General features: G+C 31.4%; 1 non-coding gene across 1 annotated transcript; it reads left to right on the forward strand.

The window, feature by feature from the left end:
* Positions 1–5,408: 5,408 nt before the first annotated feature.
* Trnat-ggu lies at positions 5,409–5,481 on the forward strand. Its single transcript has one exon. It is a non-coding gene; the product is annotated as a tRNA-Thr (tRNA).
* The last annotated feature ends 2,670 nt before the right edge of the window (positions 5,482–8,151 follow it).

The raw sequence follows: 8,151 nt of genomic DNA on the forward strand, positions 1-8,151 counted from the left end.
CTAACAAAAAGAAAACAAATTCCATTCACAGCTCAGAACATCGCTATGAACCAATGGAAATAATAAGAAGGAATGGCTTTATGAAACTACATTACTATGAGCATGTCAATCATCTAGATTACACCAAGTAGACGTCACACCTTTTCTTTTTATATTTTTATACAAAGTACAGAAAATATAATCACAACCATTGGATATGAGTATGTAAATATTATCATATTAATCGATTCTTAAAATATATAGGAAATATAAGCCCTTAGGGTTTGTTGTTATGGTTATGAGTAATAAGGCTATTTTTTCGTTTTAAAATGAAATAATGAAACAATTATAATCCCGTCATTACTTTGGGCAACGCTTATTCCTGTATCTTTTCAACATAATAAAAAAATAAAGCTAAATACATCATCTACACAAAAAGCCTCGGTCGTTATTTGGGATAATTTTATTCATCTAATATATCATTTAACGTAATAAAAAAAAATTCAAAGCCAACGTAAATTAAATAAATTAACACGCTAAACACAGCCTAATCCCACGACGCAGTAAAGTTAAAAGGTGCGAAACTCTCCGTTTTGTAGATTTGTTTTGATAAAATAAAATTGCGCTTCGTAATCAGATTTCCGGACGAAAACAGACCGTGTTTGCAGTGGGGTAACAAATTTTTATTTGTCTTTGTATTTAGCACCTTTGTTACTTAATTTTCGTATTTTTTTTTTCGTGATTTTTTTATTTGATCAGAGAAGTTAATACCTACAGAAGTTGTTTGTGTCGTGTAATAAATGTCCTGTCCTGTGAATTTGTGCCCTGCTGTATTTAAAAGAAATGTATTTTATTGTATGTACTATATTGTGTGGCATATGCTGCGCGGTTATGGTATTAAAGAACATTTAAGAACTGCTACTCCCTCTCTTCCCGTGCGTGTCGTAAGAGGCGACTAAGGGATAATACAGTTCCACTACCACCTTGGAACTTAAAAAGCCGATCGATGGCGGGATAACCATCCAGCTACTAGCTTTGAAATCAAAATACCGAAGAAGGGCAGCAGCGTCTTCGGTGCGACAAAGCCAGCCCTGCGGACACCAACCCGCCTGCCACCGTGGTGACTATGGGCAAAACACGTGAGTTCACGCCATTCTGTGGCTCGAACTTGTGGAGGCCTATATCCAGTAGTGGACTGCGATAGGCTGATGTGATGATGTGATGATGTTATTGTAACATAATCAAAAGAATAAATTATGCACGCACAGTTTTCCCGATTTTATAAAGTAGCTTAAGCAGCATATGTACAAAGTTTAAAATATATAAACTGTAACAGGTAACAATACCGTTATGCTGAAAAAGAATGAAAAGTATTAGAATACTTTTTTTTATATAGCTAAACAATACGAATAAATAAAAGCAGGTGTTATTCATTAATTTAGTCTTATCAAAAGTTTTTTTTTTTTTAATAATATTTATTAGAATTTGTTTTACCGATATTTTAATAAAAAATACCATTGAAAGAAAAAAATTAATTTAAATGTTCAGCAGCTTCGCTCGAATGGATAAGAGAAACAATCCATCTTTAATTAGAATAATATTAATCTGACAACGCTTCGCTTGAAAACGTAGCTTTCGTGTTTTTAATTGTACATCACAATTTAATATTATTTTAAAAGAAATTAAGTTTAACTTTAGTTTCCAAGTTATTCCAAACGATGAATTTACATATATAAAGTTGTCTTTATTAATATTATAAAGAGTAAAGATGTGATTGTTTGTTTGCATTGAATAGGCTTTAAAACTACCGAACCAATATGAAAAATTCTTTCACTGTTGGAAAGCTACACTGTCCGCGGGTGACTGAGGTCATATTATATTAAAAAAAAAAGAAATAAAAAAATTGAAATTTTTGTTAAATAGTCGTGCGAAGCCGGGGCGAAATTCTAGTTAATAATAAACGTAATATTACACAAATTAGATCATCCAATAGTTCTTAGTCTAATCAATAAATAAAAATTGGTTTGTAAATTGTGAGGTATACCTGTTGATTTAATTATTTACTGTGATTAATTATTTTTTTTTTACAATCTAAATATATATTGATTGAATTATATCATGTTGTTTATTTACTCTACCTAATATTATTAGAAACGCTATGTGAAGGCTACGGAAACACCGATGCGTGCGTTCTTACCAGTTGTCATTCTAGAATACACAAAACATGTCATCAAAAGTTTTCTTATGATTAAATCACCTAACTTGCAACGACCCACCAAGTTTCACCACCTTTGCTGCTTGATGTTGTATATTTTATAGGTTTTATATTCGTGACTACTACTATCCGTTCACATATAATCTGATTTAAGTTTTTTCGTTTCACTTCTGGATGTGTTTTTTTTAATTTATTACTATAGATTGATGTGTAATAAATAATTGTTACGTTCTTAGGTTAAGTTTTTAGGTTTTCCATTAGAATATAGATGTATTGAACAAATAAATAAATAATCTCTTAAAGAAGGCAGGTAAGTGGTTTTAAATTATGACCTTTCAGCTATGAAAGTTAACCGCAAAGGCTTATCTTATTGTTGTTTAAAAACTTCTCCTTTTTACGTCTACAACATACAATACACACATGTAACTTAGCTTAGTAAATTACTATTAGCTTTTAAAACTTTTTTCTATATTCGTTTTTTAACCGAAAAGTTTCAGCGAGTGAGCACCTTTCAGGGGCAATATGTAGTGAAGTGCTAGCCTAAGGGCTCGAAGGGATTATATACAACTTTTCCATTTAACTTGTCCGTGTCACAGCGTCCCCCACACGACATGAAATCCCAAGACGGATCACCATTAACGAAGTAAAGGGTTATGTCAACGTAACGAAGGATAATATAAAAATTTTGGTGTTAATATAAAAAGTGATCAAGTTGAGTATATATAAAACTAAATTTAATAAATGGATTTATCGTCACTTAATATTGATACTAAAATTTGAAGTTATTGTTATGCCCATATTTCGTAACGTGAGATTTTTTTGTCAAAATTGACAGCCAAATAAAAAAAATTTGTTTAGTAATTTCAGAATTGTTTGATTAAAGTAAACAATTTTAAAGAATGTTAATGTGTATGATATATTTTTGAATAATTTGAAAGAAAACTGAAAACATTAGAGTAATTTAGTAATTATAGAAGATGTTTTGCTTTTTTATTTTAATACAATTTAACTCAAATGTACCGAATCAAAACGTTTCGAAGTCCGAGAAACGTTCAATTAGGCTTGTCGAGGTGGTTCATTTAATGTAGTCTAACTTTAATCGAATTTCAATAAGCTTTTGACGCTTTGGCAAGTCTTCGATATCAAATATCGTTTTGCAATTGTTGCAGTTATATTATTAACCGACTTGAACTAACTTAAATTGTATGCACAGAGAAATAATATCTTATATACAAATTAACCCTGATAAAAAGCAGTATTTTTATATATATAAAAAAAATTACATAACTTAATATTAATTCAAATTAACTGACTTAAAAAAGCGTGGTATATCAAATATCATAGACAAATCTTTACATTATTATCATAACCAATTATTATCAGAGTAACAAAAATTTATTCAAAACCAAAACCTAGGTGGGTTGCGAATGATATCTTAATATGAAATATTTCGTTGTTGCAATTTATCACAACAAATGATTCTGGCAGGAAAGGGATCAAACATCATTTATCATACGGTAGCAGAGCTACGATTTATTGAGTTGTAATAAATAATCGACGTTTTAATACGTTTATTTAACACTGGTTACTTTCTATTGGAATATGTCGATTAATCGATACTCCTTTATAATTAAAATTCTTATACTCGCATAGATAAACAGAGAGTACTGCTATTAACATTTATACATTATTATTATATCTAAGATTTTATTTTTGTGTTACCCACATTAGGAATTCTAAACATTTTTGAATATCATATCAAAAACATAGATCAAGTAAAAAAAGGTAGATAACGCACCTAGAACAGAAAAGTGAAGCCACTTTTTTAAAGATGTGTGAGTGAGTGAAGTGTTGACACCTTTTAAAAAAAGTCCCTAAAATTTTTATTAAACAATTAATTTAATATAGGTAAAATGGGTATGTAATAATTAAAAACCTGTTTATAGTTTTAAATAAATTTACTAAAAATAAAACAAAAAATCGGTAGAATAATAAAAAAAAATATTCGTAAGATAATCGTATGAATGGACACTTCCTATCCCCTCTGTTTATCTCTTTTCAGTTTGCAGTCGGTTTTTTTTAACTATTTTTCTTAAACCTAGAATCCTTTATGTTGTATAAGTTTTTTAAATTTTTGTCGCTTAGAACTCAGAGTCATCGTCATTGTTTGCATTTTACTAATATGATGTAGTCTTATGTTCAAATATTTTTCAATCACTAATCGTATTAAACTGACTTTATGCGCATGGCCAGCATAATCGTGGTCATTTTCCAAGTAATGAAAAGTTCTGTTATTACCTGTAAAAGAACCTAAAATCTGCGTGACTATATAGGTATGCTGGCTTTCTCTCACCAAATTTATATTCTCCATGGACAGTTTTCTTATTATGACTTCGCAAGTTGCGCATATGTCAAAAACATCTTGGGAAGGAAAACACAGTCCACCTTTATTTCGAGCCAGAATTAATTTGTGGAAGTCGTGTTCTTCTTCAGACATTAAACTATTGAGACACTTTTCACATTTTAATATTTACTTTTTACTTAATTATTTTTCTGATTGCGTACAATTTACTTACCCACATTTTGGGGTATTGAAAAAAAGAACTACTGGCAACACTCCCGTGGTACGTCATTTCGTGACATTGAAATTATAAGTTCCGAATAACCTCAATATTATTTTGGAATAACAAGAAATATAAAGTTTTATATGTACTTACGTGTGAAACGATATTCCTTCAGATTTTTTGTTTACTTTGGTATTGTTTTTGCACCATTTAATCACACAAGACGGCATTTTATAAGCAAAGTTACTGTATGAAGCCTCGTGACATACTAACGAAAATGAGCGTAGTTTGATGCATATGTGTGCGTGAGCGCGTGTATTTACTTGAAGGAGCCGAGTTTTGTGGCTTCACTAACAACAAAGGCCGCGCATTATCTACTTTTTTTTACTATATCTATGATCAAAAATTGACAAATTAACAAAAATTCAAAAATTCAAAAATGTTTAGAATTCCTAATGTGGGTAACACAAAAATAAAATCTTAGATATTAAAAATAGCACGGTGTCGTCTCCTGTCAAAGATTTTCATTGTAATATGAAACTTTGAATAGTTACGGGTTTCTGTAAAGAGCTCACTATAGACGGCGCCACGGTTCGCTTAAACCGTAATTTAAAATTATCATATCGAAAATTTCGCTCGAGCGGGTGTATCGTTCCATAGCTTAATTGGCTAGAGCGCCGACATGGTACGTCGGAGACGCGGGTTCGAACCCCGCTGGAGCGGTCAATTTTTGATATGATATTCAAAAACATTATTATTATGTTAAACTGAGGTAGGTGGGTACGGTAATCGCTTACCATCATGTGAGTGTACGCTTGTTTGCCGACCTAGTTATATAAAAAAAAGTTACTTTATATATGTCTCGTCTCCATTATAGGTGACACTGGCGATATTATCTATGCTCATTTAGTACTATTGAAAGTAATTAATCCTAAAGAAGAAGAAAAAGAACTTGATATACTTATATGTGTATAATTATAGACTAGCCCGTTGGCACAGTTTATAGTGACCCTGCTTTCTGCTTCGAGGGTTGTGGGTTCGATTCCTATCCCGAGTCTGGGTTTAATATAAATATTTATTTATATATGTATTATTTATAAGTATGTTTATCGGAAAAAAAATGTAGCTATACCAGTCGGCTGTTACCTATATTACAAGCATTAAGTTGCTTACTTTAGGAACAGACGACAGTGTGTGTATTGTGTAGATATTTATTTATTTATATGTCGAGGAATAACGAAATATTAATATTTACCATGTTACGATAAAGGCTATAAGTGAATAATTTGCGTATTACAAATATGATTACGATATGATTTCGATAGCAATCAGATTTGTTACGTAATTTAGGAATCTCTTTATTGATATAGGAAAACTGATTGTTAAATTCAATACTACGAAATAAAAGCCGTTATGTAACAATTCTTTTAGCTGCGAATTACTTTAATAAACAATATCATCGGTGAAATTACTATAGACCCTAATTTATACATAAAAGTGTTTTTTTTTTAAATACACCATACAATATATATGAATAAAACGTAATTCTTACGCTAATGTGCAATTAATCTGTGTCTGACAGGCACAACAAATCATAGCGCGCTTCCCTTATGATGTCGCTTTTATTAATTACAGTTTACAGCCCCCTAGCATTGAGGGCTGAAATCACGACGTAATTTCTATAGACATTAATATCGTACGTTGGCGTGGAATATGATACCGTGAAAAAATTATTATTTTAAAACCATATATCAGTCAGCTCAGTCAGATATCTCAGTCAGATAGCTCAGCCTATTGCAGTCTACTGCTGTACATAGGCCTCCCCAAGTTCGCGCCAGACATCCGGTTTTCCGCAATCCTCGTCCAGCAATCTTACGTAGATCGTCGGTCCAACGGGCCGGAGGACGTCCCACACTGCGTTTTCCAAGACGCGGTCTCCACTCCAGGACCCGTCTGCTCCAACGGCCATCGGTCCTGCAACACAGATGACCAGCCCACTGTCACTTCAACTTGCTAATTCTATAGGCTATGTCGGTTGCTTTCCTTCTCTCGCGGATAGTCTCATTTCTAATCCTATCTTTGAGTACATACATCAATAGTGATTTAAAATGAAGCCTTTATACTACTAACTTTAATTATGAAACAATTTTTTCATATTGTTGCGGTTTATTAAGTTTTTTTTATATGCTCGACGTTTCGGATACTTTATAGCAACCGTGGTCAGGGGAGGACTAGAGAGAAGACCGAAAAAATTGTTTCATTTATAATGAGTGAAATTCGCGTAAGCCTTAGAAAACTACTAATTGTATTTATTTATTTTTTTGCAAATCTAGTAAAATATTCCTTATAATTACATATATTATGATTCTTTAATTAATATTTTACGAGTATACTTCGCCTAACTAATGTGAAGTCGTGATGTGGAATAAGTTTGCACCTTGTTCCTTCATACCAAAATAGCTTTTGCAAAGCGGTGCAATAACTACCGGACAGTATTGAGTACAGTGCACAAATTAGAAATCTTCCCCATAATTTGACACTTTATAAAGAACTAGTATACACAATAAGATGAAGGTACAACTATTTGGAGGTTCACTTAACATTAGTATGAGTGATACATACACACACACAAAGGTTGCCTGGAAGAGATCGCTCATTAGCGATAAGGCCGCCTTTTGTACTTATGTCCTGTTTTTATTTTTGTAATTTTGCTCACTCTTGGTGTACAATAAAGAGTTTTTATTATTATTATTACATTAGTATGCTTCGTGTTCTTATATCCACTGAACTTAATACGTAATGTATTGGTATGGGACTTTATTTGTCGGTTTCGTTTTATGAGAAAATTATCATAATTAAACGTTTTTAATATGATCCTGTTAATTAAACAGAAATATGCATATTTAAATACCCCAGTACTAACATCTTATTTCGATCTAACGCCTTGTCATACGTCATAAAGGAATACAAGACAATTTCAGCATATTACGTTTACAGAGGCATCGTTTTATTTACATTTATCATCGCAGCAAAATTATTTAATTAAATATGCAAACTAAATGTAGGCACATATATTGTAGTTAAACTTTTGCATATTACTCGTACGCCTGAATCAGTCACCGTAAAGTTAGACTAGGTAAATAAAATACAACTATTGGTAACCTAAAATAAATGTAATAAAATATTGTAAAGTAGAACAATTATATAGACTGCAATAACGTGTGTTGATGGAAATAAATTTCACTAACTCCCACTACCAAAGCTACAAAATAGTCCCACTATGAAATTAGTTTATAACCAAAATGATATAAATCGTTAATATAATAATTTAGCATTTTTTGTAATAATTACAAAAATTGTACAATAAATAAATACACTTTATTTTAGAATAAT

This window comes from Melitaea cinxia, chromosome 9 (genome assembly GCF_905220565.1).
Source record: "Melitaea cinxia chromosome 9, ilMelCinx1.1, whole genome shotgun sequence".
Classification (NCBI taxonomy): Eukaryota; Metazoa; Arthropoda; class Insecta; order Lepidoptera; family Nymphalidae; genus Melitaea; species Melitaea cinxia.